General features: G+C 43.4%; 1 long non-coding RNA gene across 2 annotated transcripts in view; it reads right to left on the bottom strand.

The window, feature by feature from the left end:
- The window catches only part of LOC114486619 (uncharacterized), an 89868-nt gene that overhangs the window by 24223 nt on the left and 41531 nt on the right, over positions 1-24114 (bottom strand). The window contains exons 2-4 of one of the 2 annotated variants that reach the window (XR_003680698.2): positions 16732-16868; positions 8317-8452; positions 7483-7573 (exon numbers count right to left, since the gene is read on the bottom strand). This is a non-coding gene — a long non-coding RNA (uncharacterized lncRNA). Of the gene's footprint in view, positions 1-7482; positions 7574-8316; positions 8453-16731; positions 16869-24114 lie in introns of those variants that run through there. The other variant, XR_003680699.1, reaches the window with a different exon arrangement.

Genomic DNA, 24114 nt, shown 5'->3' with positions numbered 1-24114 from the left:
GCAAGGCGTGGGGAAAGGACACGGAGCTTCCTGGCTCTCTGAGAGCACCACTCTCCCTGAACCTCCAGAGGTTCATTAACCTGAAGCTCTCCCAACACAATCCTTTTGGGGTTTCATGGAGGTTTCATTACAGAGGCATGATTGATTAAATCCTTGGTCATTGGTGACTGAACTCAATCTTCGACCCCCTCTCCCCTCCTTGGAGGCTGAGGGGTTGGAGGTGGGACTGAAAGTTCCAACCCTCTAATCACACGATTTGTTCTCCTAGCAAGCAGCCCCCCCTCCTCAGGTTACCCAAGAACTTTCTAAAAGTCACTCATTAACATAACAAGACACTTTTATTGCTCTCATCACTGAGGAAATTCCAAGGGTTTTAGGAGCTCTGAGAAACAGGACAAAAACAGAATATATATATCTCTTATTATACATCACAGCATCACACTTACACTTCTCAGACTCTTCTTCAGCTTCTCACGCCTTCTCCCCATCATCCTTACTATTCCTGCGGGAGTAGCGGCAGTGGTAATAGCAGTAGGTAGAGACACAGCACCAATGGCAGTGGTAGTAATGAGAGTTGTAAGTAACGGCATGGCAGTGTTGTTAACTTCAATTATTGTAGCAGCTTTCTACAACTTTTCCCTAGCCTCAATCTTGCCCCTTATTACATCCTTCACATTACCACTAATATAATTCTTCCAAAATAAAAAGTGAATCATATCATGCCCTTTCAGTCTTCTAATGTCTCCCATGACCTTGGGGATAAAATATAAATTCTTAGGATGGTATAAAAGTTCTGTCACCATCCAGCCCTGTCCATCTCAGCCCCTACATGTGCCCCTTGCCACTGTCATCCCAAACAGCTTGCATTTTGCCACATACGGCATGCTATTTCTCAGCTCTCTTCCTGGAATGCCCTTTGCCTTATCTCCTGCTGGACTACCAACCCAAATGATTCCCACGTATCCTTCCAAAAACAGCTGCAGTAAAGTTTCCTCTCTAGGAAGATAATCCCAAGTCTCCAGGCTCCATCAAACACCACATGAAAAAGATTATTATTTTGCTCTTTGTTAATTTATTTGAATCCCTCTTTCCTGTGTGCCCAGCAGACAACTGCAAGCAAGTGAGAGATACTCAAGAAAAGGGTGAATGAATAGATGAGTGAATTATAGCTCAATTAGAGATTAATACATACACTGCTTTTCTTTTTCCAGTTACAACTTGCCCTGTCTCCTCAGGTTGCTCATAGTCTAGCAAGGGAGACAGAAATGTAAGTATTATAATCATTTTAGAGGATTCACGGACCCTCTTAGGCTCACTCAGGAATCCCACCTTAACAACCAATTATAATGATGAAATGGACACACAGGATAAAAGAGATCACACATCATTTAGTGACATACAGTGTCAGAGACTTGTCAGAGCATTTGCTCTATAAAATAAAGCACAGGGCCACGCCTGCCCTCCAGGCTGACAGTAATCCACTAGGCAGCACCTCTGGAGAAAGGTCACTCAACCAGTTTTGAATCCACCTAGTTGACAGCATGGCACGTGAAGTACCTGATAAAATGCTTTGTCGTAATCCTTTGTTTTTCTCAGATCTACTAACCTCATAAACTTTATTTTTAACAAATACATACTAGCTTTTTGTTCCTCTGGACTTTATCCACATAAAGCCTCGAGAGTGTCTTCCTGGGTCCTATGAGCTCTGGCCATTTCCCAAGGGAAGTTTCCATTCTGGTTCTCTAATCTTGCCTCACTCAACTGGTTTCTTTTCTACCTTCCTCAGCCCTCCTTTCAGCAATCTAATTCACAGGGTACGACTGCTCATCTCACTACCTGCCCTAAGCTCTGTTCACCACTTTCCTTAATCACAAGCCTTTTCTTCCACACCAAGCTTTCTTTTCTCATCACTCCTTCCTCTACCCTAGACTAGGATGGTATTTTCCTCCTTCCTCTTTATCAGCGTTGCATCTAGTCTCGGCCAGGCAGCAGCCTGTAGTTCACCCTGAAATGTAATCTCCAAAGTCCAAGTGTATTTGCATCTAAATATATCCTTTGTCAATACAGTGGTCCCTTGGTATCCACCAGGGTCAGTTCCAGGGCCCTCACAGATACTAAAATCCTGGAGGCTCAAGTTCCTCATATAAAAATGGCATAATATTTGCATATAACCTACACACATCCTCCCGTGTACTTTAAATAACCTCTAGGTTACTTATAATACCTAATGCAATGTCAATGCTATGTAAATTGTTGTAAATACAATGTAAAAGCTGTGTAAATAGTTGCTGGTACACAGCAAATTCAAGTTTTGCTTTTTGGAACTTTCTAGGATTTTATTTTTTTTTTGAATATTTACTATCCATGGTTGATTGAATCCATGGATGCAGTACCCGCAGATATGGAGGGCCGATTGTAGTCAGAAAGAGTATTACACAGCATCATACAGCACTGGGATCCAGGTTTCCACATCCCAGTTCTTTTTGCCATTGGTATCACCCCTGTGTGAGCTAACTGGCTCAACTGTTTAGAGCTGTCTTTCAAGTTTTTATGAGCTACAGAACCCCTTATTCAAATGCAATCTTAGGGCTAGAAAGTAACTTTTAAAACTGACTTGCTCTGGCTGATGTGGGTGTGAAATCCTGAGCCCCCTTTGCCTCTCAGTCCCATCACCCCTACGGGTTCTGCAGAGCCTCAAGGTTGAAAAAACACTGGGTTAGGGCACATTCTAAAGAAGCTCAAGTGTTAAACTCCACACCATTGTTCCAGGTTTTGCCACGGGCCCTGCAGTATCCATGAAAGCAGCATGACAGTGGTCATGTGGGCCAACTCTGGAGAAAGACCGCCAGGGTCCAGAGCCCCAGTCCCTCCACTCACTAGCTGAGGCTCTTTGGGCAATTGTCTTAACCTCTCTGTACCTCCACTTTCTCATCATAAGACAAAGATCATAATGGTTCCTGACTCTTTGCTTGTGAAAAGGATTAAATGAGTTCATAGGTGGAGAGAGCTTAGAAGAATGCCTGGCTGACCCAGAGAGGTGGTAAATAAATATTTGGTATTATTATCTTCCAAAATCATACTGTATTTGTAAAGAAGACCTGGGGGCAAAGTGTAAGTGACTCAGCACAGTCCTACTGTCACAGAACACAGCCTGTGTCAGCAGTCAGGACTGTCCCCCTACATAAAGTACCACAGGCTGTCCCTTTGCAAGCTACGTCTTGCAATGCAGGAAATGGTAACTCAGGGCCTTAAAAGGGGACACTGGCTTCATCCAACAGAGTGACTAGCTCCACAAAGGAGTTTGCTTCCCAGGGTTTACTAGAGATTTAGGTCAGGTGAAAGGTTATACACAGTGCACAGCTTTTCAACGGAAACAGACTGGGCCATTTGATTAGACTTGTAAATCTAAGGTTAATTGGGTGTTGAGCATTGCAGCTATAGGAAATAGGGTACTTGGCATGTTTGTATATTTCTGAATCTGTCCCCTGTTTATAGCTACAAACATATGCCATTAATTTATGATTTTCCTTCTAGAGGCTTCACCAGAGCAACACAAATAGAGATTAGTCATTAAACCCAGGAGGAATTTGAGAACAGGACATAAAATTTAAAGAAGGTTATACGCTGAGAGAAAAAAAAAAAATGATGTAAGAAGTAAAGGCAACAGAAAATTAGCTGCTAAATCTTCAGGATAATGCATTTTTACAGGTTGTTTTTAATAATACTCACTATATTGTACTTTAATCTGTGGTCCTCCAAGCTAAGTGACTCCCAAGAGAAGGGGAGAGGTTTTTCTAAGTAGTGTAAATAAGTCTTTCAAATGAAAAAAAAAAAAAAGAACTGAATCTTGTCTTTTCTGAGTTTGTATTTTCTTTATTACATTTTGTCCACCAGACCCGCAGGGAATGTGGAGTGTGTAGGGACCGACTGTATTTCCTGACTGCCTGCTTTCCAAACTAAAATCTGGAATGAGAAGATGAGACTGAGGTTATTCAGGCTCAGCCCACGTCGGACGCCTTCCTGGCCAGTGGAGAAAATGTAGGAATAGCTTTGTCAGCACCTTCACACACATCCCTCTGATTAGAGTGGAAGGAATTGGTGATGATACAGTTCACATTCCCCATCCTCAACTCCAAAATCCAAAAAGCCCTGCAACCAAAAGTTTTTCCCATAAATTTGGCACAAAAATTCGTATGGTGGCAAAATCTGACCTTCTCAACATGTAGCTGAGGACAGTCATTCTGTGTCTCACTTAGCGTGATGATACATACATTTTTGTGGTGGAAATGTGATAATATTTGCTTATGGGGTGCTGATCCAGACCCCACTGGAAATATTATACAATGTATGAGATACATACCATTTTACCTTTCTAAAATCTATAAAATTTTGAATTTCTAAACATACCTGGTCTCTTGGGTTTAGATAAAAGATGGTGGGCCTGTCCTAAATGTTCTGAGGTGGTAAGAGATCTGAAAAAAAAAGAGGACACATCTGGCTCTGCAGAAGGTAACATGAACTGCAAATCTAGAAGTGCTTCAGATGGATGGGAACTCAAAGTGAGCTGTCGGTATTATCTATCTCAGCTTGAGGAGCAGGAAAGCAGTGCAGTGGGTGACAAAAATCAGCCAGCAGCCACATTCCTTGATCCACTATGCATCACTGCCCACCAGTCTAGACTGAGGCCCAGCTGAGCACACAACAGAAGGTATTGCCATGCCTACCTCCTAGAATCCTCATCTTGGAACCCACTGCAGGTGCTTTTGCCAGCATCTTCATTTTTTCACTCTTTTCCACCACCTCTCTACACTAAACAATTCCTCTTCTATTCTTACAAGTTCAATATTAATCACCACGCAGAATTCACTGGTGGTGATAGTAAGTTTAGGAAATCTAAAAAGAACAATATTAGTTTCATTCTGGTTATGCTTGTTTTATTTTCTTACTCTGGATTCACACTGGCTGGGTTCAAATTATGGCTCTGGTCACCTATGTGACTGTAGATGAATAATTTAATCTCCTTGTGCCTCAGTTTTCTCATTTATAAAATAAGGATAATAGTACCGATCTCACACAGTTGTTGAGAGGATTAAATGAGCTAATACTACATGAAGCACTTAGAAGAGTGCTTGGCAAATTGTGAGTGCTCCGTAAATGTAAGCTACTATTATTTTTGCGGCTGTCTGTAACTGTCTTCTAAATGAGCTCCATATACTGGTAATGTTTTTTTCCTTATAGAATTCCTTACATCAAATTTCCTAAGATGGTACCATAAGCACATTTGCTGGTCAATAATTATTTGCTAAGTATGAAGATAAAGGAGAAGAAAACAGCAACAAGAAAAAATAGATGCACAATCAAAACCTCAGTATGAAATTACGAGCTTTCATCACATTGCCGACTGTAACATTCTTGTGTTTTGCACAGTTTCTCCCCCTCCTCTTTCCTCCTCTTGCTAATTTGTTTTAAAAGCTAAGAAATAAAATAAAAAGAGGATAACAAAAGACTTGGTGTACAAATTTCAAAATAAAACCATCAGGCAGGAACATATCTTTGAGGAAGTCCTTCATAGTATACACACATTTTTGTTTTCAGATTACCCATCCCTTAAATTAATGTAAATAATATTAATCAAATTATCCAGCTAAGAATACACTAAGGACAATTAATTCTGCATTAAACTGAACCCCAATTACTTAAACATTGTAACTAGGAAAGAAATCTTTCCAATGATATATCCTTCCCTGATCTCTCACAAAGCTCTTCCATTCAGAGTTAGACCTTGGAGAAGATACTCCTTGACCTTCCCCAAGACATCAAAAGCAACACCTGTTCAAACTGGCATGTGGGTCATCTCCACCAATGGGTTCATAAGTTTCAGGTTCATTTTCAGTGCTCTCTACCCTGTGTCCGTCGTTGTAGAAGAGAAACTGGAAACCCCATATACCCACTATTCCTCTCTCACCTCCTGCTCTGACTCTGGAATTAACGTTGGGGCCCCTGTGACTTTTTTCTAGGGTCAGCCCTAATTGGACCAACTCATATTTGTTTTAGTCGAATTCACCTCCACCCTATTGTATTTATCAAAAAAGTACACGCCAAAAAGAATGCCCAACTTAAGGTGGAAAAAAAAAAAACGCAGCTAAATGTAGGTTTAAAGCTGAAGAGACTTGAGATTGAAAAACTGCCAGTTCTCACTGCTCATTTACTCACATGAGGGTTTACAGCTCCTGAAATCATGCCAGGACTTTGAAAATGAAAGCTTGCAGTTAGAAAACGATGGCTCATGACAGCAAGGATCAGTCATGTGATAGGCCAAGCGTTTTCCGTCATTGCCTTCTTCAATCAGACAGAGCTCAGAAACAGAGGTTAATCGGTCAGATAGCATCCACAGAGGCTGAGGGCAGCAGAATCCGGCTGCAGCAATTAATCATTTAATTGCTTTCTGATTCACTTTAAATGTCTTTTAAAAAGATATTAAAGAAAAACATTATTGAAAGAACATTTTAGACTATTTAATAAAGATCCAACATACCCTTTGTGAACCAGAAAATAAATGGATCTCTAGCCCATCCCTGTTCATTGTTTTCTTGGGCAACATTTACTTATACAGAGGAAGGAATGACAGAGTCTCTGCAGCAGGCAGAAGAAAAAGCATGTATAAAAGCACTTAGGAGAGAAAGTATGGGTGTAAATAAAAATAGGCTTTTTGTTTGTTTGGCTGTTTGGTTTTTTTGGGCTAAATTGTAAAGTGTGTGACAGGAGTTGATGGGAAAGCCGACAAACGTAGTAAACTAGATTTTAGAGAGCCTTGAATGCTGAGATAAAAGAGCCTGGACTGGGCTTCCCTGGTGGCGCAGTGGTTGAGAGTCTGCCTGCCGATGCAGGGGACGCGGGTCCGTGCCCTGGTCCGGGAAGATCCCACATGCCGCGGAGCGGCTGGGCCCGTGAGCCATGGCCGCTGAGCCTGCGCGTCCGGAGCCTGTGCTCCGCAACGGGAGAGGCCACAACAGTGAGAGGCCTGCGTACCGCAAAAAAAAGAAAAAAGAAAAAAAAAAAAAAAAAAAAGAGCCAGGACTTTGAAAGAAAAAAAAAAGAGAGAGAGAGAGAGAGAGCCGGGACTTGATTTACGAATTAGGCAGTGAGAGCATCTTCTCAGAGAGAAGATCTCTGAGCAGAGAAAACAGTGGTAGTAGGGTATAGCATGAACGGTGGGGTCCATCAGCCCTAGGTTATAATTCTAACTAATCCCTCAGAGCTGTTGTGAGCACATTAGGACCTTTCTGGAGCCTCCCAAGCTGAACAATGGAAGTAATAATACCATTATTACTTATTAATTATTAATATACCAATATTATTATTTCAGGGTTACTGAAACATTAGAAATAACATACAGAACATCCACACCCCAGGGCTTGGCAAAGAAAAAGCACCTAGCAAATGGCGTTAGCTGTCCTCCTGCTGTGCTCTGGGTAGGAAGGTCAAAGGGCAAAAGATGGAAGGAGGGAAACCAGAGAGGTCCAGGTAGGAGGAGGTTGAGAGCCCGGACGAGACAAAGTACAGGCAGGGAGAGCTGCGAAGAGAAAACGGACGGACCATGAGGGACACAACAAAGGTAGACCCCAAGGAAATGGAGACTAAGAAAGATTTAACTTGCTCAGAGCCATTTGACAGTGCCTGGACATGACTGAGGGAAGAGGAGAAGCCAGAGAGACTCCAAGAATCTGGCTGAGATAAGCATCACACAGGTCGGAGAGACGCAAACGTCTATGAGGTCCAAAATAAATAATAAACGTAAATAAATGCCAAACACTGAGCTTGCTTTTCTAGAATGACTACAGAAATAACCAAAACCATATTTCTTTCTGCAATGATCCCATCTGAATTCCTGAGCTGCCCGGAGAACAAGTTTTAAATCCACAGGGCCAGATGATTTTGGTCCTGACATTACTCAGCGTCGTACACCAGGCAGGGTCCTCCTTCACCACACTCCCCTCTTCGCGTCACCTCCACAGCAGACATCCCACCGTAGCCTCAGGCACTTCCTCCTGGCTTCATTGTCCTCACTCACTTTATGATCCTCTCAGCTCAAATACCTGCTGATGCTCTCCTCAGGCTGGAACTGCCTTCCCCACAAGACCCAGCTGCTTGGATAACAGGTAGAGAAATACCTGGCACTTCAGAACAGCGGGGCAGCACCTAATAACTCATTGCACCTGACATTTTCATTACACACTGCATTAGAAGTTTCTTCAGGAAGCAGCCTTAATAATTTTGCACCACTCTACTCAGTGGGGATTAATATTAATTACTTACACATACGGGCGGAAGCCACTCTTTCAGGACAAGCAAGCTTCTGTCCTCGTCTGGGTCATTGTGGGTTTCGGCCGTGTCAGCTCCATATAATTCACAAAGGAATCAACCCATAGACACTTCCCAGCCATGCATGTGCCTGCAGGACACACAGGGGAAACTTTATAGCATATATAAATGGGCTTTAATATCACAGTATACATTTGGGGACGTATCTCTAACTTGTTAGACATACTGAAAAGCTGACGAGCCACTTTGAGCCTTTTTGGAGGCCTCTGCTTCGCACCGGCAGCCCCAGAGAAGCACAGGCTTGCACTGTCTTCCCATTCACCGCCCTCTTGCTCTCCCTGCAGGAGCGTCTCCACCTAAGCTTGCTCTGGAGCATTTAGAAGTTCTAGTGAGACTATGGGTTTTTGTGTGCGTGTGTCCCTGAATAGTTTTTCTCTTCTTCCACTAAAGTTGTTTTTCTTGAATATCTCTGAGAAAACATTGAATATGGTTTCACTTTATTTTACCCTTAACTTCAGGACAAATGTCATGCTGATTTATTTCCAGTTAATGATGTTGTACTTCCCATGCAACCTGACCGCCTCCAGAATGACAAAACTCCATACACATACAGGGTTTTACAGGTAAAAATGTTTTATGCTTTACAAAGAGAAGTGGGACTTGGGAAGGGGCTTGATGACAATGTGAGGCCAAGGGCTGTTTAGAAGCCACCTCGTCACAGAGAGGAAAGTGTTCCTTCTGGATTCTTCACAATATTCTTAATCCAGGAGCACTTGGCATCGGGCACTAAATGGGCTATTTGCGCGACTGATCCTCTGATGGTATGCAAGTGCTTTTCTTTTCAAGTTGCTCCTGGTTCTGAGGAGTGGAGATTGATATGTATGGTTAAGAGTTCTATGTTTTTTTTTTCTTTTTCTTTTTTTTAATCTCCGTGTACTAGAGTAATATTAGTGCTGAACACCGACTACCCACTTAGTGCTACTATTCCTATTTTAATCCTGTGCCACCACTCTGTGAAATAAGGTATTATTATTACTCCTATTTTTCAGATGAAGGAACTGAGCCTTACAGAGTTTAGATAACTTCCTCAAGGCCAGACAGCAGTAACTGGGAAAACCAGAACTCAAATCCAGGTCTCTTTTATACCAGAGTCAGAGTGAAAAGTCATAATAACTCACTGGAACAATAGCATCCACAAATGGGCATTTACTAGAAAATTCTCGCTTGCCATCCACAATAAAGGGAAAAAAGCCTCAGTACTTACCACTATGAGTTTGAGTCCACATACACCTCTGAGCATATAATAACCTTAACTGTTTCAGGAAAAGGTACATCAACTCTGTGACATTTATTGACTTCTTACTCTATACAAGGCACGCAGCTAATTAATCACTAAATGGAGGAGGTTGGGTCTCAAGAAGAGTAAGATGTCCGTTTCTCAGGGTACCTACAATCCAGCTGGGTAGACAAGCCCTAAATGCATGCAATGTATTGATTGCATGTAATGATACATGTAATGATATCAGGAAAGGCACTGCAAATCTTGATGAGATTCATTACCAACTTAACAATACAGAGCAAAAGTGCTACGGTGAGTCAGGTGAGGGAGACTTCTCTCCAAGCAGGAGTCAGAGAAGACTAGATTGGAGGCATGGGACTTGAGGTGGGAACTGAGAGAGGGGTAGCACTTGGTGAGGTTGGAGATTGCTGGAAAGTGGAAGCGGCATCCAGGAGAAGTGAGAAGGTTTCCCTGGAGTGGGTACGAGCTCTCCACAGTCCTGTGCCATTACACGGTGCTTGACTGGAATGCAGCATGAGGCCACGGTCAACGGTGACCCACCATTATAGACTGAAGTGTGTCCCCTGAAACTCATGAGCTGAACCTCTAACCTCCAGTGTTAGTATATTTAGAGGTAGGGCGTTAAAAGAAGTAATTCAGGTTAAATAAGGTCATATGGGTGGGACCTTAATCCAACGTCCGTATAAGAAAGAGACACCAGAGATGCTCAAGCACCGAGGAAAGACCATGTGAGGACATGACAAAAAGGCAGCAATCTGCAAGCCAAGGAGAGAGGCCTCAGGAGAAACCAAACCTGTCAACACTTTTATCTTGGACTTCCAGCCTCCAGAACTGTGAGAGAATACATTTCTGTTGTTTAAGCCACCCAGGCTGTGGTATTTTGTTCTGGCGGCCCTAGTAGACTAATTACACACGCCTTCATCTATTTCACGTATAACTTCTCTGCCCTGGCAGGATCTGCCACCCCTCCCCTACGCTACCTTGGATCCTAACTGTCTTAGAGGGCTTGAAACCTGGAGTAGCAGGTTTCCAAACCTGTGGGCTCTTCCATTTGGTTATCATGCAGACGTCTGTTGGAATGCTTGAACAAGCTGAGGATGATCTAAGGCAGTGCATTTCAAATTCCCTATGGTGAAGACCCACCATCCCCCCATTCCTTGGCTGACAGATACACCATCTTACTGTGCTTGCTGAGCAGGCAGTAGCAGCCACAAGCAACCCACTGTGTAAATGGAACAATATTCTATTCAACAGTGTCCCCTGATCAGGTGTATGGATATGGCAGCCAGGGTGGTGGGGTGGGATGCAGGAGAGTCCTGATTTGTACCATTTGCCCATTTGCAAGATAAAAATGCCTCCTGCCATGACTGATTTCAAGCTACCGACTTGAAGTCACTGAGCCACAGAGATGGGAAGAAACGCCCACAACCGGCTCTCTCCAGCCGGTATCACCCACCTCCAGCCCATCACGGTAGCAGTGCACAATGACTAAAAAGTTTCTAAGTACTTACTTGTCATTTTTGTACTTAACTCCTTGCAGAAGGCAGGTCACACTTTGCATAACACTGACCTAAATTTTTTAAGTGTAGGTGTCCCCAAAGAGGTCCCCTAAAGTCCACTAGCTCACTATTTTATCAGGATAAATTCTGGATCCACAAGGTTCTAAGAAAGCATTTTCAGAAAGGGCCTGTTTCCCCAAAATTAGCTATGAAAAAAAGGGCAGAAGCTCAGCTCTTGTCTTCTCTCCCTCTTTTTTCTTCCCTTCGTCTAGAAATATTATCTCAAAGACCTTCTCCCCGTCTCTTACTTTTCCCCTTCCCCTGTCCTCTCTTTCCTAAAGGATTGTTCTTCCATTTCCTTTGCTCTCTTCCACATCACAGTTAAGCACAACCTTTCAAATGGTCTACTCTCTTTCTCCTACAACTTGGCTCTATTGTGGGGATGGGATCCCCGTCTTTGTTATAAGAAACAATGAAGGGATAAACCCACTCAGGCAACTCAAGGGTAAAACCCAAAGCAGCAAGCAGATTTAAAGGGCCTACAGGATTAAAGGCAGAAAATGGAGTTATATTAGCCCTCTTTATCCTTGCTTTTCCAGAACCAATTGGGCTTTGTTCTTTTTTTTTTTTTCAAACACGAAGCCAGCCATTAGTAGCATAGCGGAAGCCTATGGCATACAGAGCAGTGATTGGAATGGGAGTGACACCGGCCCAGACAAGAGGTAATTAGGGCTGACCTTGGGAGGTGGCCATGAGAATAGAAACAAAAACACAGATACAAGCCATAAAGCCATATTTTGAAGTAAAATCAACAAGATTGGACCACTAATTAGAGATAGAATAGGGAAAGAAATAGGCAAGGGAAGAAGATGGTGCAAGGTTTTGAGCACCGACTGCAGCCAGATGAGCCTGGAGCTCGGCTCCGAATGAGTTACTCAAATGAGAAAAACCCTTGGATGGCTCCAAGCCCACTGCACACAGAATAAAGTCTAAAATTCCTGTATAAGAACTGCCACAGTTCTGCACTGAGTTATCAGCAAGCCTGGACTCATTCATTCATTCAACAGACATTTATTGAACAGCTACTATGTGTTATGCTGGATCAGGGAATCAAAAATGGGGAAAAGGCACAGTTCCTGACTTTGATGAATTCAGAGCCTAAAGAGGGTAACCTTCAAATAAATCAATACACATACGCTCAAGCCCTGTTCACAATGTTCTCTTCATCTGAAATCCATTTGTTTATTGAGTGCTCACTCTATGCCAGAGACTGCTCTTGGCCCTAGAGACCCAGTCAAGTTAATTCCATTCGTTTCCCAATCAGACCTGTGCATTATTGATTTGGGATTGTCTGCATAGAGAGCCGAGGCCAAAGGGAATACCTCAAAGGGGAAAGACTGAAGAAGAAGAGGAAGAGAACCAGCACCAGACTCTTGGACTGATGCCTACAGTTCAAGGATTAGAAAAAAGGGAGAAGAGCCAAAAGTGGCCAGAGGAGTAACCAGAGAGGGACAAACAAGTCAGAGAAGCTGCATGTGGAGAGTTTCCAGAATAAAGAAGAATCTGAACTGTGTTCAATGCTGCTGAAAGGCTAAGGGAGAGAAGACTGAGAAAGGAACCCATACAGCCACTCACTTCAGGTGACAGATGGAAAGAAGTCTGTGGTGAGGGACAGATCAAAGATGCATCACAGAGCAAGGGGGTGCTTTACAAAGACTCTGGAGCAGGAACTGGGAAGGTACAGAATTCGTGGACACAAGTGAAAATGTTGACCTTAGAGAGAGGAGAGACAATTCTTTCCCCAAGACCAGAAAGAAGGAAAGGACAGAAGAATATGCAGAGACACAGGGTAAAAGGAGGTCATAGAGGCCCCAGGAGTGTTTGAAGTCAGACAATCCCATGTCTGGATCTCAGCTCTTCCACTTACTTTCTGCATCGTATCAGGCAAGTTGCTCAAGCTCTCTGATCCTTAGTTTCTTCATCTGTAAGATGCATATAATAATGCCTTTCTCATACGGTTGTTGTGAGAACACATGGAGAAGATATATGTGCCACCAGTTTCCCCCTTGCCTTATCAGCTAAGGTACATACGGGGGTCACATAAATAAATTCTACTGGCCCTTGCCCCTCCCTATCTGCTCATATAGCACCATGGCACCCTGCGAAGTCTTCTTGAAAAAGTGCTCACAAGTGAGCCCACCTCACTAAGCTCCAGGGGGTCAGCTAAGCCTCTGCTGTCTCCACACTGCTGCAGGTGAGGTCCTGGAACAAACAAGATGGCAAATCCAAACCTGCTGCCTGCTACTACAGAGTATTGCTGAAGCAGCCTTTTCAGATTTTACTTCAAGCCTTTCCCTGACCCAGCCTCCACCAGTCTCAGCCTGGGCCTGGACAGAAACCCGAGTGAAAAGCACAATGCTATACCTCACATTGTCCCTCCTCTCTCACGACCGGGTTTGAGTCAGGCTCTGGAAGTCTCTCTATTCTTAACCTGAACACACTTTTGGCAGGTCCACCTCTTTAATGTGCTAAACGCCTCCTGATATGTATCCATCCCAATCTAGGTTACCGCAGACCCTGGCACACGGCATGGGCTCAGTGAAAGTTAGCTCCCTTTCTCCCTTACCTCAGCACCACGGTTTCATTCATACTTCGGATTTGCCATGTCCCTTTTCCCATCCTTGGTTACATCTGGGTTTGACCCAGGTGCACAAAGGCTTGGTTATACTGTATACTGAGCTTGTAAATGTTGAGCGACCAGCTCTCTGGGAGAAAAAGCCTGATTTCGTAAGTGTCTGCCAATTTTCTTGGTGTAAACACTCCCACCACGCTGCTTGCAATTTACCAACATGACATCAACCACCTTGCAAAATTCCTGAAAATTTAACAATCAGTTCTCCCAACCTGGTAGAAGCTTACCACTCAACTGGTTACCTGGAAGTCTTGGCTGGTAGTATACTGAAGCAGCTTTGAAGTTTCTGCCCCTTCAATAAAGTCCCGTGCATATCCGGCTACTGCTTTGTGAAGACAACATCCCACCCCAACTGCATTGCAATGGGGATGAATTGCAAAGGCACCAGGTCTCATTTAGGGATCTTCGCTATTTTCATGTGGTTTGGGAAATGATTGTGTTTAAATGGCATTTTGAGGGAAACAGACACACCCTGATGGGTGAAATCTCAGGGATGATCAGTGAACAAAAACACTGTCACCAAGTAAGTAAACAGTGACGAGTTTATAAGATGCTTTTGGCAGTAGCTAGATTCCTCAGCGCTGAACACTTGAGTTGGGCATGGTGGGAGCGGCTGGTTAGCCATTTGTCAGGCAAAGTCAAAACAGCCCTCCAGCTACAGCACAGACGGCAGACTGCAGCTTGTCAGCATTTTATTTATGACTCTTAATTAGCAAGCAAAAAAGGAGGGAAGAAGTTTCCAGCTTGGGATATACATACTTATACATACATATTTCCCAGAAATTATCTTTGTCAAAATAATTTAAATCCCCACAACACTGAGAGGTAGATATAATTTACGTTTTATAGAGAGGAAACTCCATCCTGGAAGGTAAACATAACTATCCTGATCTCACCAATGAAGGTTCAGAGAGGCAAAGTGACTCTTCCAAGGTGACAGAACTGGGACTGACAATCTTCAGACTCGAATACAAAGACTCTTTCAATCACACCATGGTTGGCTTTTATCTGGCATGTCATAGTAATAGTCCATTGACTTGGATTAAAAGAGAGCTGAATACCAAACTCATTACATTGGTGACTAAACTTATCGTACTTAACGGTTAGAATTAATTCTCTGGAGGGTGGGGAGTTATTGAGTGAGTGAGGAACATAGGACAACTAAGTGAGTAGGTCAGCTCCCTGCCTGCTTTTGAAAACCCTGGGGTCTTGCTTTGCAACCAGCAGAGTCGAATCAGGCACAGGGCAGAACTAAAGAGTGGATCTTCACAGCCCATGAGTTCAAAGTGACTGTGCTCTGTGGAGGAATCTTTGAGCTGTTGGGCCTTCAAGTGATTGTGAGGTATAGAAGCATCAGAAACAAAAATAGGCCTGGAAACTATAAACACATAGGACTGCAGACCTCAAACCTCTATTTACAGATGGCATTCAAAAGGGACTGCACTGATTACTTCTGATCACTGATTTGACCCCCCCAAAAATCCTGATACTTACATAATAAATTTTTTAAAATTATTGATATAAATCACCTTTATTATGGGTTTATTTTGATTTTTAATTCCTGTGAAACCCAAAAAACAAAGCGTTTCTACTTATTCTCAAGGGTCCCATGCCTCGCTGAAGAACGAACTGGAAGGCGGTAACCTCCAAGCTCTCTGAAGAGGTGTGGAGGTCGCCAGTATTTCTGGTTCTCTTCTCTTGCAGGGACAAGGAAGGATTGCACTTCTCCATCCCCTTGAAGATAAGCATGGCCACGCAACATACTTGGGCCAAGGAAATATGATCGGATGTAACGTGCGTCACCTTTGGGTGGGAGACTTAGTTAAGAGCTAGTGCACAATTACCCATGCTTGCTCCCCTGCTGCAGTGATTCCCCAGCAGACAGTCTGGGATGACAGACTATCTGCCATTAGGCCCCAGAGTCACTCTGGCAGGCAGAATCTTTCCTGAGTTTTGGAAGCTATCCTTACCACAGCATAACTTCACTTATCCTACTAGGAGAGGAGAATTGTTCGGTGAAAGAGGAAGTTAACTGAGAGGAAAAGGAAAAAGGAGTAAGTCAAAAGCTGAAGACTCCTGGACGTTTTTAACCCCATTGGAGGCCTAGGACTCTGAGTGCTGGAAAACTCAGTATCTAGGGTGCTCTTCTTCCTGAAGTGATCAAGAGAAGGTGGAAGTTGGAACGTTGGTCAAAATGAATCTGTACCTTCAGGTTTCCAAATGAATAACTGGAAAGGATCTAGACTCCTTGGAACCTAATAAGAAATCTCCTGAGCTGAACATGGAATTGAGATTGAGTCCAAACAACTTAACGAGTATCTATTAAGTGCCCACTCCTTGTAGAAGACTACGTTTGACTTTGCAGGAGATGCTTTTACAGGTATGGAGGTCCCTTCTTTCCTTCAAGGAACTTCAACCTAATTAGTGATATAGTTAATATACTCCCATCAGTACTTACAGCTGAGGCTGACTCCAACTGGAAGAGACGGAGGGGATGTTGAGGCTCTCAAAGCACACAGCAGGAGAGGAAAGAGCTCCTCAAGTTCTCGGTGGCTCAAATGGAAGTAACCAAAAGAAAACAAGCTGCCTCATGGGGCCTGCCTCGTTCCGGCTCATGCCCTCAGCGTAACCGTGAAGGACTAGAGGCCAATAAACTGCAGCAGCTGTCTGGCCATCGTATCCTGTGTGCCCACCCCTCATACCTGCTCCAGATGGCTTGGCTGTAACAACCAGGGATGCTGCCAACTGGCTGGGCAACAGGTAAGTTGCTCATTGCTGCATATGTTATGGCACCTAGAGGTGGCACTTGAGGTCTTTGGCTTAAAATATGTCAGACCTTACTAAGGAAAACTTGACTATAACAAGGAGACTGGTACCTAATCCAACCACTCCCCTCCCCTAGCCTGGCCCAAACAAACCTGTGCTGTACATAATTGCATGACATCGTGGTTCAAATATAGGACCTGTTCCCCTTTCTCCAAGTCTCTGAAATCATTGAAGGTCGAGTGTAAAGTACCACCCTTAAGATCATTCTTCAAGCTGCATGACTGAATTCCTGCAAAGAAGAAAAGAGGTGAAGAGTTCATCTTTTATTAGAGTTTGAGCAACCCACCAGGGCAGCGGTACCCTGACACCGGGACGTCCAGCATTATTGAGCCTGAGTGAACAATGCTGCTCCTTCCTTTGTGCGGAGAAAGGGGCAAAATATCAGTCAGCGCCTTTCACATCCACAGCCCTCCTGAAAGGAACACCTGTGCCCACCGTCCAGGCTGGGGAGCACCCGAGCACGTCTTTAAGTCTTTAATAAAGGTGACTCAAGGACTGCCAATCACAGTCTGGCTCATCCGCTGGGAGGTGGTTAGGCCTCCAAAGCTCAATCCAGACAGGGACTATGTAATTAGGTAATTAAGCCAATGAGACTCTCTTTCTCCCTCCTTCTCTCTCTCCCTCTTTCTCTCTCCCTCCCTACCTTTCTCCTTTTGGAAATGACTGGGAAATACGGGGAAGATGGTCATTGAGTTGTCAGTGGGAACAGAAGCTGAAAAGATGTATACGGAGAACACATGCCATGTAGGAAAGCTATGGGATAGAGGGTATGAGAGTGCCAAAATTGGGACTAAACTAAGGAATGAGCTACTGAAAAGACGCACAGAGCTGAAAGCTAGGCCAAGTCGGTGGCTCCAGTTGTGGTGAACACAGAAGCCAAGTCCCCATGATAGAAAGAGTGGAGATCGGAACTCCCATGGCTGAGCTGTGCTGGACTCCCCAGTTTCATCTTCCCTGTGGCCTCCTGAAGATTAGTTTCCCATGAGAGTCCTGTCTCCTGTCAACAAATCCCATCAGCAAAGTGCCCCCCGTGTACCCCAGCTCTTGCCCTCAAACTAACACACATGCAAAGGGCCAGGTTCTACAGATACCTGGACCTTGGCCAGTCTAGACCAGCCCTGATGCTCTCTTACCCATGTCACCTGATGCTTTTCATCCCAGGCATTTGACACTTAGCATGTCAGGCTACATTGTTACTCATTTGTGCAGGTTTTCATGCGATCTCCACAGCTATTTGTTCCGTGGAGTATTTTTAGCACGAGATGAGGGAGGTGGCTGGGGGAACAGTTGGGGAGGAAGAGAAGTGTTCTAGCCGGGGACAGTGTCACATTCTCAATGCTGTGTTAAGTGCCGTGCACAAACACATGCTCCAAAGAATGATTGTTGATGATCCGTCTTAATCCCACCTTCCTGTGTTTATGAAGACAAGTACAGGCAATTGAAAATGCGGTCTCAGGGGATCCCTGACAACTGAACCTCTTCCTCCTTCAGGGAGCAAACCAGGAAACCCCTAAGTGCACCCATGTGGTCTTCATAGAAAGATATCACATAGGGCCGAAGATTTCAGAAAAAAAAAAAAAAAAAAAAAAAAAAAAGAGAGAGAGAGAAAAGGAAAACGTTTTCAAATCCATTTAAAACAATCCGTGCAGCTGTTTCCTAAACTCTCCGGAAGAACTGAGACGCAAAATGCTATATATCCCCTCCATCCTCCCCTCACCCCAACCCTGCAAACTGGCTTTCAGGTGACGCAATCATGAGACCTCTGCGGTGAGCTCTGTCTGGACGGATGCAACGGCCAACAGCACGTGGGGTGCTGCCACCTCTTGGATGTTCACAGCCAAAGCAAGTCTCCATCCCAGAGAGGATGTATTTCAGTGATATTATAAAATGTTAACGGGCAATCTGTTCTGAAATAATTGCTCAGTGTGTTGGCCTCCTTTTCCATTTTAGAATTTCAAAGGCATTGCAGGCCAAAAGCAGTGCCAGCCTATTAGTGGTACCTACACTGATTAAATCTAGCCAATACAACCATGGCTACACAAAAGCTCTTTTTCTCAATTAATAAAATGCGATTGATGGTATCATTGAAAAACTCCGGGCACTTCAATTGAGAGCCAGTTAGAGCTTCAATTTAGAGCTGTGTGCAAATTTTAGAATATGCATTTTTTTTTTACCTGACACGATTAACGGTACCTAATTTATGGGATACGCCCAAATTTCTGTAGGGAAAAAAGAATGTTTACCAGAAATATACACAGTAATGACAGCTTCCTTCCCCTTCCTTCCCTACACACACACACACACACAGGCTCACACACACGCGCACACACACACACACACACAGGCTCACACACACACACACACACACACACAGGCTCACACACTTGCACCCCAGTTCAATTCCAGTTATTCAGTGACCACACTGTCTCTCTTGCCAGTGGGAAACGTCATATGTCCACCTTGGAAATATCAGTCCAGTTCCTGAGAAGAAATATGTTGTTTCTCTTATTCTCCCAGGTATAGGTCATTTGAGCAGTTGGGTTGTCATTTTTTTAACCTCCACATTTCCCTAAGGATAGTGAGAGGATGATTTAAACAGCAACATGAGCTGCTTTAGGCTAGATTTTCAAAGCTACACCAGGGGAGTTAAGAGCGCAAATCCTGTTATTGTTACAGGATTAATGCACAGAAGTCCCAGAATACCACTTTGGAAATATAGCCAAAGAATAATATTTTAATGTACTGTATGTTATTTTTAGACTCAGCTGTAGCCCGATTATCAACTAGCATATCAAAAATGAGACAAGACAGATAGCTTTCTTTAATCCAAAATTCTAATGAGGTTTCTGGTGTTTGTGTTTTTTTTGACACTTAGAAATCTGGATATCTGGAGGAAAAAAGTAAAAGAAACTATAGCAGCTACCTCCTACCTGCTCTGTTGCTATAGAGGCTGCTACTCAGAATACTGGTTCTACAGAATATTTTAGCATTGTTTTTTTCTAAGAGAGGCAGGTGGTAGGAAAAAGAGGTACTGAATCATGGGGACCTCTTGACCACACCATAAAAAGCTGCAAATCAACCACAGCATACTAATGATTTCAAGGCACGAGTCAGGGTTCCTGCCATCAGTCATTTCTATTTCTGCCTTTACACATCTTAGATTGCTGTTCAAAAATAACTATCTACAAAAGGTCTTCCAGTTGGCATAACTTTGCTTTCAAGTTGCCCTGTGGGCATCAGCCAACGTTTACTGATTCTCTAGATGCCTGCTGTTGAGTTTTATTAAACTGGGCTTGTCTTTCCTTTTAGCCGCAGAGTAACTGCATAGATTGGAGATGACCATATCACTGTCTCTAGGCTACATCTAGTCTGCCAAACGATGGCTCCCCGAAGAACTCCCACCTTTTTGTTAGTCAAGGAATACTCTACACCAGTAGTTCCTCTCACTGACTTTCAAATCCCAGAGTATCTTCCGTTGTCTCAGAAGGCATTGTATCTTTCTAAAGAGGAAAAGCATGCTTGCACCGATCTGTTTCTGTGTGGGGCACGGTGATGGGGCCCAACCCCACTTCCATAAACTCTAGGATTTCACTGTGTCAATACGGAGGGTTTCACCTGTAGCTCTTCCTCTTGGGTCACCAAAGACCCACACACCCCAGAGCCGAACCCCTTTTGTACCAGCAGTGACCACCAGCTCTGACTTTGCTTTTCACAGTAGTGGTGCCGAGGATGAAATGAGTAACCTTGTAGGAAGCAATTCACACGGTGCTTCGCACATTGTAGGCTCCCTGAGTTAAGGCAGCAGCAGCACTAACAATTTTAAAGATTCACCTCTTATGTTTACAGGCATTTTTCAATTTATAAAATCATTTCTGTACTTTATCTCACCAGCGATACAGTGACGAGCCTTGGGGTGGATACTCACGCATTTAATGGGGAGCTAACTCAAGTTACATGCCGGTTTTTCCCATGTAGTCTGTACCTTGAGGTTGGCTATAAATAAGCCCTGGAATGAAATTCTCCATTTCAGTTTCTGGGGTGTTGTTCACATCCTAACCGCTACTCATCTGTGTTTCAACTCTGAAATGGGAGTGACTGGGTCCTAGACACGCAACAACCAGAAAAGTTATATATTTGAAAAAAACTTTTAATAGATTAATAATTCTTATGAATATCCACTACTGCTATAACTCAATATATTAGGCACTATGATACACACTATGAACAGTTCCTCTCCTTAAGGAACAGTTGTTTAAGAACTATTAGAATGCTTGTACACACCTATATTCTACCAAGAATACAAACTTACCAGCACCTAGCACAGTAGCAGACCTGATATCTTTTAATTCTACATATTCATGAAATAAATACATAAATGAGTAAACACTATGAGTCACTAAAGATGAATTTCAATGTCAGTAGGTGCAAGCAGGAGAGACTGAGAACTTGATGCCTCTTCTATAAAACGGGGGGACCAGCAATGCACCGGAGAATTATCATGAGGATAAAGCGAGACGAGGTACGTGAAGGACTGCGGTACTCAGCCTTCTCAGACGACTTGCAATGACCCTCACCCCCCAGGTTTTAATGCCCCGTGTACTCCCCCAACCTTAAGCATGAATTGGCGGCTCAAGAGAACTACTAGAATAAGAGGTGATGGGATGTCACTTCTGTGATTAGGTTACAAAGGGCTGACTTCCATCTTGCTAGCGCTCTCTCTTGCTGGCACCCTCCTCACCCCCTCGCCTGTGAGACGCTCATGTGTAGAGGGACTGAGGTAAACCTTCGACCAAGAGCTTGTGAGGAACTAAGGCCTTAGTCCAACAGCCCACGAGGAACTGAATCCTGCCAAAAACCACACGAATGAAAGTAATTCTCCCCTCGTCAAGCCTTGATTTGACCACAGCTCTGGGTAACACCTTGACTTCAGCTTTGTGAGAGATCCTAAAGCTGAGGACCCAGTCAAGCTACACCAGGACTCCTGATCCACAGAAACTGGGACATAACGAATGTTTTAAGGCACTCCATTTTGGGTCATTTGTCAGGCTGCAGCAATAGGTAACGGATACAAGGACCTATTGCACCATGGCCATTTTAAAGTATGCAATATATAGAAGCCTTTTTTTTTTTTTTTTTTATAGTGGGGTTGTAAATTAAAGTGGCCTTATTTACAGGACTAGTCTTTTTTTTTTAACTTCTTTATTGCAGTATAACTGTTTTACAATGGTGTGTTAGTTTCTGCTTTACAACAAAGTGAATCAGTTATACATATACATATGTTCCCATATCTCTTCCCTCTTGCGTCTCCCTCCCTCCCACCCTCCCTATCCCACCCCTCTAGGTGGTCACAAAGCACCGAGCTGATCTCCCTGTGCCATGCGGCTGCTTCCCACTAGCTATCCACCCTACGTTGGGTAGTGTATATATGTTACAGGACTAGTTTTTAAAACCAGCAAAGAAAATTAGAGAGTTGCCCTTGCTAAGGAGAACTAACTAGTCAGTAGAAAGGAATGACTAGGACCCATTCTGCTAGTAATCTCCTCAGCAGATACCAGGAGCTAGTCCTGTATGGCAACCAGCACCAAACAGCAGTGATGAAGGAATGTCTTCAGTTACACAACTGGTGGGCAAAGATGCAATTAAATTCATCACTGCTGAGCAGGGGTTGAAATGGCGGTGGTCTCCTGGAACCACTTCCATAAAACATTGGGAAACATGCTTGTTTAGCATGAACCCTGGCCTTGCAGAAATTAAATGATTCCCTCAGCAGTCCTATTTTGAACTGTTCTCATCGCCTGCTGAAGACAGTTGGCTCTTAATGCATTTTATCGAAGCACTTTCTGTTCCTTGGATAAAAGGAAGTACATAAATTTCAAGTGCCATATTACCATACATGCATGGTTCTGTTTGGGCACAAGCACGTTGTTCTTGTCATAAATTCTGACTCAGAATGGGAACTCAGGATTTACCATCTCACTCTTTATAGTTACAAGATCGACTAAAGTGATTACAAGAAGAAATATGTAAGCTTTGAAACTGTTCACACCAGTGATGTGGTTCAGTAGCTTGTAAAAGTTGCAAATAACAGCAAGCCAAAAGAAGGAAATTTCAGGAAAGATATATTCTTAAAAACAGGGTTGGTTTCAGAATCCAGGAGCAGTTGGTTCTCTTTGGAGCCAGAATATCCTCTCCACTGCCTATTGTTGGACCTTGGACCGTGGTCCTTGGAAACTTGGGTTTACTGCCCTGTAGCACACCCTCCATCACACCAGAGTTTCTGGGATCCCTCTCTGAAGGGTGGCACCCCCAGGAAGTGAGGGGCAGTCATTGTGGGGAATAAAATTTTCTCCAATCCTTTAAATCTTCAGCTACAAATTGTGTGTGTGTGTGTGTGTGCGTGTGCGCGTGTGTGTGCGTATTGGTTTGGCTGTTTTAGCCTGTCAAGAGGAATCTAGAGCACCATTATAGGCTTTTTTGCCCCTGTCCTGGACTTTAGGCAGGATAGCACAGCCACTAAAATGAAAGGCGATGCAGATAGAGCACTAGGGTGTGAACCTCAGCCTCACTCTTTATTAGCTGTGAGTTCCTGAACAAATTATCTAAATCCTCTAAGACTCAGTTTCCTCATAGGAAAAAAATAGAATGATATTACCTCCCTTATATGGTTAAGGTGAAGATTAAATGTGATAATCCATATAAACACTTAGCATTGTGCCTGACACACAGTAAATACAGTGTAAACTTAATGCTTATAGTATTAACTGTTTTTTATGTTATTCATCCTATTTTCATGTGTCAAACTGTTAGCTCTTTGAGGACAGAGAATGTTGGGATCTGGGGCATGGATTTTTACATACAGTTGTCCCTTAGTCAACCAATCCCCCAGATATCAAAATCCACAGATGCTCAAGTCCCTTATATACAATGGCACACATATAACCTATGCACATCCTCCTGTATACTTTCTCTAGAATACTTATAATACCTAATCCAATGTAAATGCTATGTAAATAGTTGTAAATACAATGTAAATGCTATGTAAATAGTTGCCAGTGTGCAGCAAATTCAAGTTTTGCTTTTTGGAACTTTCTAGAATTTTTTTTCAAATATTTGAATCTATGAATGTGGAACTCTCAAATACTGAAGGCAGATTGTAGTTGGAAATTTTTGAGCCATTTTTCAGGGAGATTACCTAGGCTGAAAAATCCCTGCCAAGCAGTCCTGAGAATGTCCTCTTTCTACTCAATCTATATTCCCTCCCTTGATGATTTCATCCCCTACTGATTTTAAATACTACATGCTTGCCACCAACTCCCAAATTTATATCTCCAGCCTAGATCTCTTCTTGAACTCCAGATTCTGTGTCTAACTGCCTTTTTGACATCTTCATTAGGAAGTCTTACAAGTATCTCAAACTCAATATATCCAAAGTGGGATCCTCTCAAGAATACATGTTGCGACATCCCTGGTGGCAC

This window comes from Physeter macrocephalus, chromosome 7 (assembly GCF_002837175.3).
Source record: "Physeter macrocephalus isolate SW-GA chromosome 7, ASM283717v5, whole genome shotgun sequence".
In the NCBI taxonomy this organism is placed as follows: domain Eukaryota; kingdom Metazoa; phylum Chordata; class Mammalia; order Artiodactyla; family Physeteridae; genus Physeter; species Physeter macrocephalus.
Note: the sequence above shows the minus strand (reverse complement) of the source record. Positions and strands in the feature narration are given on the sequence as shown.